At 38.1% G+C, this 9,254-nt stretch overlaps 1 pseudogene; it reads right to left on the reverse strand.

Moving 5' to 3' along the window:
• Positions 1 to 1,706: 1,706 nt before the first annotated feature.
• On the reverse strand, positions 1,707 to 3,642 carry LOC144320263 (mRNA cap guanine-N(7) methyltransferase pseudogene; annotated as a pseudogene).
• Positions 3,643 to 9,254: the final 5,612 nt, after the last annotated feature.

Genomic DNA, 9,254 nt, shown 5'->3' on the forward strand with positions numbered 1-9,254 from the left:
TATATAAGTTTGGGGTTTTTTGTTTTTGTTTTGTTTTGTTTTATAATTTTGTAATTTAGTATCTTCTAAGATACAGATGAAAATACACTCAGAACCAGTTGGAGAAGTATATAGGTGTACTCTGTGATATTATGTTTTCTCTTCCTTCCCATTCTGCACACCTATTTTGTCTCCTTGTTTTTGTGATTGTTGTTGCTGTTGTTCTCTATACAAGTTTGCTTGCTTATATAAATCTGGAATTGAGCACCTTCTCACATACGATCAAAATACACTCAGAACTAAGAGTATCACTGTCTTGATCCACTCTGTGAGACAATATTCACTCTTCCCCACCACTCTTTCCCCCCTTTTAAAATTTTTACAATTAAAAAAAAATTTGTTTTCTACTTTCATAATTTTCTGTTTCTTTTATTTTCTGGTACCTGACCTCTTCAGAATTGTCTAGGGGGTATTTTATTTAGGTCATTGTTGATATTTTTGACTCTGCTCACTCATACAGCCATTCTCCACTGCACAGAATGACTTGAAGGGAGAATTCATCAGAAAAGAAAGTACCAAATTACTGGTGGCTTTTGAAGAAACATAAAAGACTGTATAGATTCTCTTACTCCCAAACTGAGATCTAATCAGGCCAAGTTTAACAGTCTAAACTGGATGCTCTAACAGCTAGACTTAATGAGGCAGAAGAGAGTGAGTGACATAGAAGACAAGTTAATGGTAAGAAAGGTTGATGGTAAGGAAGGAAACTGAGGGAAATAGAGAAAACCGACAAAGAACCCACAAAGAGAGAATCTGGGAATTAAGTGATAGTTTGAGAAAGAATAATATTCATCTTATGGAGATTCCAGAGGATGTGGAGAGAAATTATGTTTCAACAAATCATAGCTGAGAACTTCCTTAATTTGCGGAAGTAATAGCAGCAATGTCCACAATAGCCAAACTGTGGAAGGAGCCTCGGTATCCATCGAAAGATGAATGGATAAAGAAGATGTGGTCTATGTATACAATGGAATATTACTCAGCCTTTAGAAACGACAAATACCCACCATTTGCTTGGACGTGGAAGGAACTGGAGGGTATTATGCTGAGTGAAATAAGTCAATAGGAGAAGGACAAACATTATATGGTCTCATTCATTTGGGGACTATAAAAAACAGTGAAAGAGAATAAAGGGGAAAGGAGAAAAATGTGTGGGAAATATCAGAGAGGGAGACAGAACATGAGAGACTCCTAACTCTGGTAAACGAAGAATGTGTGGTGGAAAGGGAGGTGGGCAAGGGTGGGGGTGACTGGGTGACGGGCACTGAGGGTGGCACTTAATGGGATGATCACTGGGTGTTATGCTATGTGTTGACAAATTGAACTCCAATAGAAAAAAATCTGGGGAATTAAACAGGCATTCATGTCCAGGAGATAGAGAGACCCAGCCCCCAAGATCAACAGAAACTGAATAACGTCTCGACGTGTAATGGTGAAGTTTGAAAATTTCAGAGATAATCAGAAAAACCTAAAAGCAGTGAGAGATAAGATATTCCTAACTTATATGGCAAGGAATATCATATTTTTTTTCTAGGTAAATAATTTTCATGATCATTTAAAATTCTGTTTTAAACTTGTAACTTTAGCGATATATATTGAACACATTCAATAGTACAGAACACAATCCATTTAATCTTGAACACACTATATAACAAAACTACAGAAATGAGCACAAACCCCACCAACCAGTATGCTCCCTCATCAATTCTATAACTGCAATAAATTTAATACTGTAAACAAACACTGAACAAATCAGAGCACTGTGGAAAGAGCTCAGCAGCTCAAACAAGTCATACTATAATTTTTATGCGCTCAGAGAGTAGTGAGGCAAATCGAATTCTTAGAACGTTACTTAAAAATAGGTTTTTAAAGACAAAGGTCCCAACTGATTCTTAAATACACACACAAAAGTTCATCTGTCACAGACAGCAAATGTTGAATTTATACACTGGAGTTTCCGGCAGCATCCTGCACATTTAGAATAATTAAACAAAGTTGTCAAATCTAGGATGGATCATTCAAATCTGTATAGGACATGACACAGCCGTCCTGGGCTACTGCGTATGTGCTCACTGCTGCTTCTCAAATACAAAAACCAAGGAAATACTTGTGGCTTCCCACTCTGATTTACTTAAGGTTCCCCAAGGTAACCTTACTTGACTGTTCTTCATGTACTCTGCTGCATGTTCATAGTCATCCACCTTCTCGAAGGCAAGTTTGGAATTCTCATTTGCTGGATATGGCTCCAAGGCCTGCATTCGTTTAACAGCATTTTATTTTCATTGTCCTTAATCTTTTCCTCATAGAATTCCAGAAATGTCTTTTTGTAGACTAGTTTCATATTGTACTTCTTCGCCATTTCATTTAGCAATGGAAAATAGATCAGGAATTCAGGGATATCCACAACACCTTCCAACTTGAGGTCACATTTGTAGCTAAATAAAGGATAATCTCCTTTCTTCTGAAACTTCACAGTATATATCTCATTCCCAAATGGTTCTGTTTCTGAAGCTTCAAGGTGTCTTATCAGTTCAAAGCTATTGGGAGTGGTACCAATAAAATAGCCTCCAGGGCTGAATCTCTCGCAGGCATTTCTGAGCATCATGTCAGCCTGCTCATAGGATTCAAATGAATAATGACAGACAAACTGACAACTACAGACGTCAAAGCATGTTTCGGTGTCATGAAATTTGTTAATCAAAAGTTCCTTTGAACAATCAGCAGTTACAAATTCTGCACTGAAAATATATTCATTATCACGACAACGATTTTTCATGTCCTCATACCGCTGCTGACACTGTTTGACAGAAACATCAGCGATATCTGTACAAACTAGCTTGTTAATTCTTCCCTTTTTCCATTTGAGCAAATCTCCACCTATATCCCATCCCAGGTCCAAAACAGTGATATCGCGTTTTTTTTTCTGTCGTACCTTTTCTAAAAATTCCCCAATGAGGACACTTTTCATCCAATTATTAAATTACTCTTATTATTCATCCAATTATTCTTAGGTAAAAAATACGACTTTGGCTACGCTTCTCCAAAGCAACTTCCTGTAGTTCATTATAGTGGGCAGCCACTGCTGAACTGTGTCCTCTTCTAATTTTTTTTTGCTTTTCAGGAACATTCTCAAGTTCTATTTTTCTCTTCTTCTGTGTGCCATCTCCAGTAGAAGGTTCATCTTTTGGAAAATCATTAATTTCCCTTTTTCTTTCCCTTGAAATGCCCTCATCATCACCAGAACCTATTTCCTCTGGGACAAATTCAGCATCAAGTTTTTTTTTTCTTGGTTGGAGTATCTTCCCCACCACTAGAACTTTCCTTTATAAGATCATCTTCAAATCCATTTTTCTCTTTTTTGGTGTGTCGGCTTGTCCCCAGACAGGAGCCTTTTCAGAAAGTCGAGTCCCAGGAGTGGTTGTGTTTTCATTAATACTGAATGAAGACTTTGTTTCCAAATCTTTTGATGCTTTTGCCTCTTCGAGAGAGAGCTTTTCACACTCTTCTGCTTTTGCAGAATTTTCCATTTTTGATTACTTAAGTAGGTGGCAAAACTTCATGAACTAAGATAAGTGGAACTGTTGGGTGTTTCTTCTGGCTTGGTGACACCACGCAGGCGGCTACGGCTCTCAAGTGATATCATATTAATAACAGACTTATCAACAGAGCCAAGGCAAGCCACAAAGCGCTGGTATGATATATTCAGGGGCCTGAATGAGAAGAACATGCAGCCAAGAATAGTTTCTCCAGCAAGGCTGTCATTCAGAATAGGAGAGATAAAGAGTTTTCAGGATGAAGAGAAACTGAAAGAATATGTGATCACCAAAGCAGCTCTGCAAGAAATATTAAGGGTGACCCTGTAAGCAAAGAGGGAGCCCAAAGAAACAATCTGAACAGGGATCCCTGGGTGGCTCAGTGGTTTAGCGCCTGCCTTCAGCTAAGGGCTTGATCCTGGAGTCCCGGAATGGAGTCCCGCATCAAGCTCCCCCATGGAGCCTGCTTCTCCCTCTGCCTGTGTCCGTGCCTCTCTCTCTCTGTGTGCCTCTCATGAATAAATGAATTGTAAAAATCTTAAAAAAAGAAACAATGTGCACAAGTAGTGACTGAATAGGTAACACTATGACACTAAATTGATATTCATATCTTTCAGTAGTTACTCTGAACATGAATGGGCTAAATGATCGTGTCAAAAGATACAGAGTATCAGACTGGATAAAAAGCTTATGTATATGCTGTCTACAAGAGACTCATTTTAGACCTAAGGACACCTTCATATTGAGTGGGTTGGAGAACCATTTACCATTCAAATGGACCTCAAAAAATAAAAGCTGGGGGGTAGCAATCCACACATCAGAGAAATTAAAGTTTATCCCAAAGTTTGTAATAAGATATGAGGAGGGATAGTATATCATAATTAATGGTCTGTCCTTTAATAAGAAGACTAAAAATTATGAATATTTATTTCCCTAATGTGGGAGCAACCAAGAATATCAACCAATTAAAAATCAAAATAAAGAGATTCTTAAATAATAATAATTAATAGTCAGAGACTTCAACAAGGCACTCTCAGCAAAGGACAGATCTTCTAAGCAGAAGATCAGCAAAGAAACAAGGGCTTTGAATGACTCACAGATCAATTGGATTTCACATATACAAACAGAACATTCTGCCCTAATGCAATATAATACATATTCTTCTCAACTGAACAAGGAACTTTCTCCAGAATAGACCACTTACGGGGTCACAAATCAGGTCTCAACGTATAATAAATATTGGGATTGTCCCCTGCATATTTTGACCTTAATGCTTTGAAACTAGACTCATCACAAGAAGAAAGTTGTAAGGAAGTCAAACACTTGGAAGTTAAAGTGCATCCTACTAAAGATGAAAGGGTCAACCAGGAAATTAGAGAAGAAGTAAAAGATTCATGGAAATTAACGAAAATGAAAATACAACTGTTCAAAATCTTTGAGATACAGCAAAAGCGGTCCTAAGAGGGGAATACCTCAATACAAGCCTCCCTCAAAAAACTGAGAAATCTCAAATATACAGCTAACCCTACACCTAAAGGAACTGGAGAAAGATCAGCAAATAAAGCCTCAATGAAGCAGAAGAAGAGAAATAATAAAGATTTGAGCAGAACTCAATGAAATAGAAACCAGAAGAAGTGTAGAACATATCAATGAAACCAGGGACTGATTCATTGAAAGAATTAATAAGATAGATCAATCCCTAGCCAGACTTATTAAAAAGAAAAGAGAAGAGATCAACTTAAAAAATCATGAATGAAAAAAGAGAGAGCGCAACCAATACCAAGGAAATACAAACAATTTAAAAAATGTATTATAAGCTACTATATGTCAGCCAATTAGGCAATCTGGAAGAAATGAGTATATTGCTAGACATCTTCAAATTACCAAAAGTAAAACAAGAAGAAATAGAATACAGGCCAAAAAGCAGTGAGGAAATTGAACCAGTCATCAAAAACCTCCCAGGACATAAAAGTCCAGGGCCAGATGGCTTTCCAGGGGAATTCTTCAAACATTTAAAGAAGAAATAATACTTATTCTACTAAAGCTATCCAAAGGACAGATGGAAAGAATGCTTCCCAAGTTGTCCTATGAGACCAGCAATACCTTGACCCCAGAACTAGACTAAGACCCCATCAAAAGGAATAATTATGGACCAATATCCCTGATGAGCATTGATGCAAAAATTTCCACCAAGATACTAGCCAACTGGATGGAACAGTACATCAAGAGGATTATTCACCAGGACCAAATGAGATTTATCCCTGAGGTGCAAGAGTGGTTCACCAGTCCAGAACAGTCAATGTGATAATATCATTAAAACACAAGAACCATGTGATCCTCTCAATAGATGCAGAGAAAGCATTTGACAAAATACAGCATCTGTTCCTGACAAAACTCTTCAAAGTGTAGGGATAGAAGGGACATATCTCAATATCGTTAAAGCCACCTATGAAAAGCCCACAGTGAATATCATTCTCAAGGGGGAAAAGCTGAGAGCCCTTTCCCTAAGGTCAGGAACATGACAGGGATACTCACTCTCACCACATAGCACATGAAAAGTAATGAAAGGCATTCAAATTGGCAAAGAAGAGGTCAAAATCTCCTTCTTTGCGATGACATGATACAGTATCTGGAAAATCCAAAAGACTCCACCCCAAGATTGCTAGAACTCATACGGCAATTTAGCAATGTTGCAGGATTAAAATTAACGCACAGAAATTGGTTGCATTTTTATACACTAATAATGAGACTGAAGAAAGAAAAATTAGAGAATCAATTCTATTTACAATTGTGCCCCAAACTGTGAGATAACTAGAAATAAACACAATCAAAGAGGTAAAGGATTTATGCTCTAAAAAGTACAGAACACTCATGGAAGAAATCAAGGAAGAGATAAAGAGATGGAAAAACATTCCATGAACTGGAGGTTATTATGCTGAGTGAAGTAAGTCAATCGGAGAAGGACAATCATCATATGGTGTCACTCATATGAGGAATATAAGAATTAGTGAAAGGGATTAAAAGGGAAAGGAGGGAAACTGAGCGGGGAAAATTAGAGGGGGTGACAAACCATGAGAGACTCCTAACTTAGGGAAATGAACACAGAGTAGTAGGAGGGCAGGTTGGCGAGGGGATGGGGTAGCTCGGTGATGGGCATTGAGGAGGGCACTTGATGGGATGAGCATTGGGTGTTATACTATATGTAGGCAAATTAAATTTAAGTGAAATAAAACATACACAAATGTTCATAGCAGCTTTATTTTATTAACAGTCACCCTGCGGCTAGTTGACATGGTCATCAGTAGATGAATAAACTCCTCGTTTTATAGGCATAGGATGGGTTATTACACTGCAACAAAAGGAACAAAGTCTTGATAATTATGACTATGGAAGAATCTCAAAATAAGTGTGCTGAGAAGAAGCCAAACCAAAGAGTGCATGTGATTCCGTTTATACAAAATTATAAAACATGCAAACTAATTCATAACAAAAAGGTTCCCTGGAAATGGGTGTATTGATGGTTGAGAGAAGGATGGCAAAGAGATTAAGAAGAAAAATTTGCGGTGATACATATGTTCATTATCTGGATGCGGTGATGGCTTCACAAGTGGATACACACACCACATCTTATAGTATCGTTCAATTTGGTGCCGTTTATTGTTATGTAAATTATCTATTAATAAAGCCATTAAATATCCAAGTTTAGTATGCAGCATCTTCCCTCAGTCTTGTACAAGTCTTCTCATGTGACACAAATGCAAAATATTTCTCCCACGGGTTTTGATTGCCCTGAAACTACATTTTTTAAAGTTATACATGATGTCTTCCTGCATCTATGTACTATCTTGTTTATTTTCAACCATCATGATTCCAACCCTTTTCACATTGTCCTTGCATATCTGAATAGAAGTTTGTAGGTGCTTGTCCAAAATTCCTTTCTAGCATAGATTTGAAGCAGATTTCTGACAATATTTGGAAGGTGGAGGGGAAGCGAAGAGATACCTGACCTAAAACAGGATCCAAGCCTAAATTTCTTACTCCTCTCTGCATCTGGGAAACCGTTACACTATGTTGGCTCTGAACTCATAAAGTTCTTGACCTGAATGTGTGGGGAGTCACCTCCAGGAAACAGCTGCTCTAAGCTTCTGAATGTGTCCAGGAATAAATGTTTACAGGACTTTATGAAAGTTCTGTAAGTCTCCAACTTTTTCCTAGTAATCCTGATTTCTTCCCTTGTGGGGAAAATTATTTGATTAATATTTGGCAACAGATTAAAAAAATCATCCATGGATGATGTTTCTTGTGTCTAGAATTCCTACAATGGAATATTACTCAGCTATTAGAAATGACAAATACCCACCATTTGCTTCAACGTGGATGGAACTAGAGGGTGTGATGCTGAGTGAAGTAAGTCAGTCGGAGAAGGACATACATTATATGTTCTCATTCATTTGGGGAATATAAATAATAGTGAAAGGGAATATAATGGAAGGGAGAAGAAATGTGTGGGAAATATCAGAAAGGGAGACAGAACGTAAAGACTGCTAACTCTGGGAAACGAACTAGGGGTGGTAGAAGGGGAGGAGGGAGGGGGGTGGGAGTGAATGGGCGACGGGCACTGGGGGTTATTCTGTATGTTAGTAAATTGAACACCAATAAAAAATAAATTAAAAAAAAAAGAGTTCCTACTTTTCACTTTTAAATGATACTGAAACTTAGGAATAGTTGAATATTAAAACATTTGGATATAGAATGCAGTGATTTTCTTCAGAAAAACTTATTCAAAAGATATATTATTATTGTTGGTATTATTTTAGAACCACTTAATTACTGTATTTCAAGTAAAGACCATTTGTTCATTACGTTGTGTAACTTAACCAACAATTAGTGAGTGCTTAAAAACCGACAGTCACTATTCTCAGTTTAGGAGTATGGTGCCAAAATACACAGAATCAATCAGCAATTTCTTTTCTTCCTATTACTTTTTCTGTAATCAACCCTGACCACTTTTCTGACAGACGGTGCATTATAGGCTGGCCAACATGGGTATATGAGAATATTATTTTTTATTTTTTTTTAAAGTTTTCTTTTTATTTTTTTATTTTTTTTCATTTATTTATGATAGTCACAGAGAGAGAGAGAGAGAGAGAGAGAGGCAGAGACACAGGCAGAGGGAGAAGCAGGCTCCATGCACCGGGAGACCGACGTGGGATTCGATCCCGGGTCTCCAGGATCTCGCCCTGGTCCAAAGGCAGGCGCCAAACCGCTGCGCCACCCAGGGATCCCCTATATGAGAATATTATAACGTACTGTTGTGAAATGCTTTCGTACATGGTTACCCTGTCAGCTACCAAATCCCCCGGGATGATGTGTTATGGAAATTCCATACCAGGGAGTGTCTGAAGAACAAAATGGACTTGGGAGGTTAGACTGTTGTTTTTCAGAGTTCCAAGTGCCACCTGAAGCCTGACATGGGCCTCAGAAGTCAGGGATGAAACAAGGTTGGGGAGTTTGGGAGGACCCTGACCAACATAGTTCATTCAGTCCCTGTCCACCAGGGGGTGCAGCTTCCTACCACAAACACTACCCTGGGTGAAATGAGGGCTTCCCCTGATCATTTCCCTCACACCACGTTTCTTCACATTGAAGAGTGATGAACATTATTTAGGTGACACTCCAGAG

The sequence above is a fragment of the Canis aureus genome, chromosome 9, assembly GCF_053574225.1.
Source record: "Canis aureus isolate CA01 chromosome 9, VMU_Caureus_v.1.0, whole genome shotgun sequence".
NCBI classification, from domain to species: domain Eukaryota; kingdom Metazoa; phylum Chordata; class Mammalia; order Carnivora; family Canidae; genus Canis; species Canis aureus.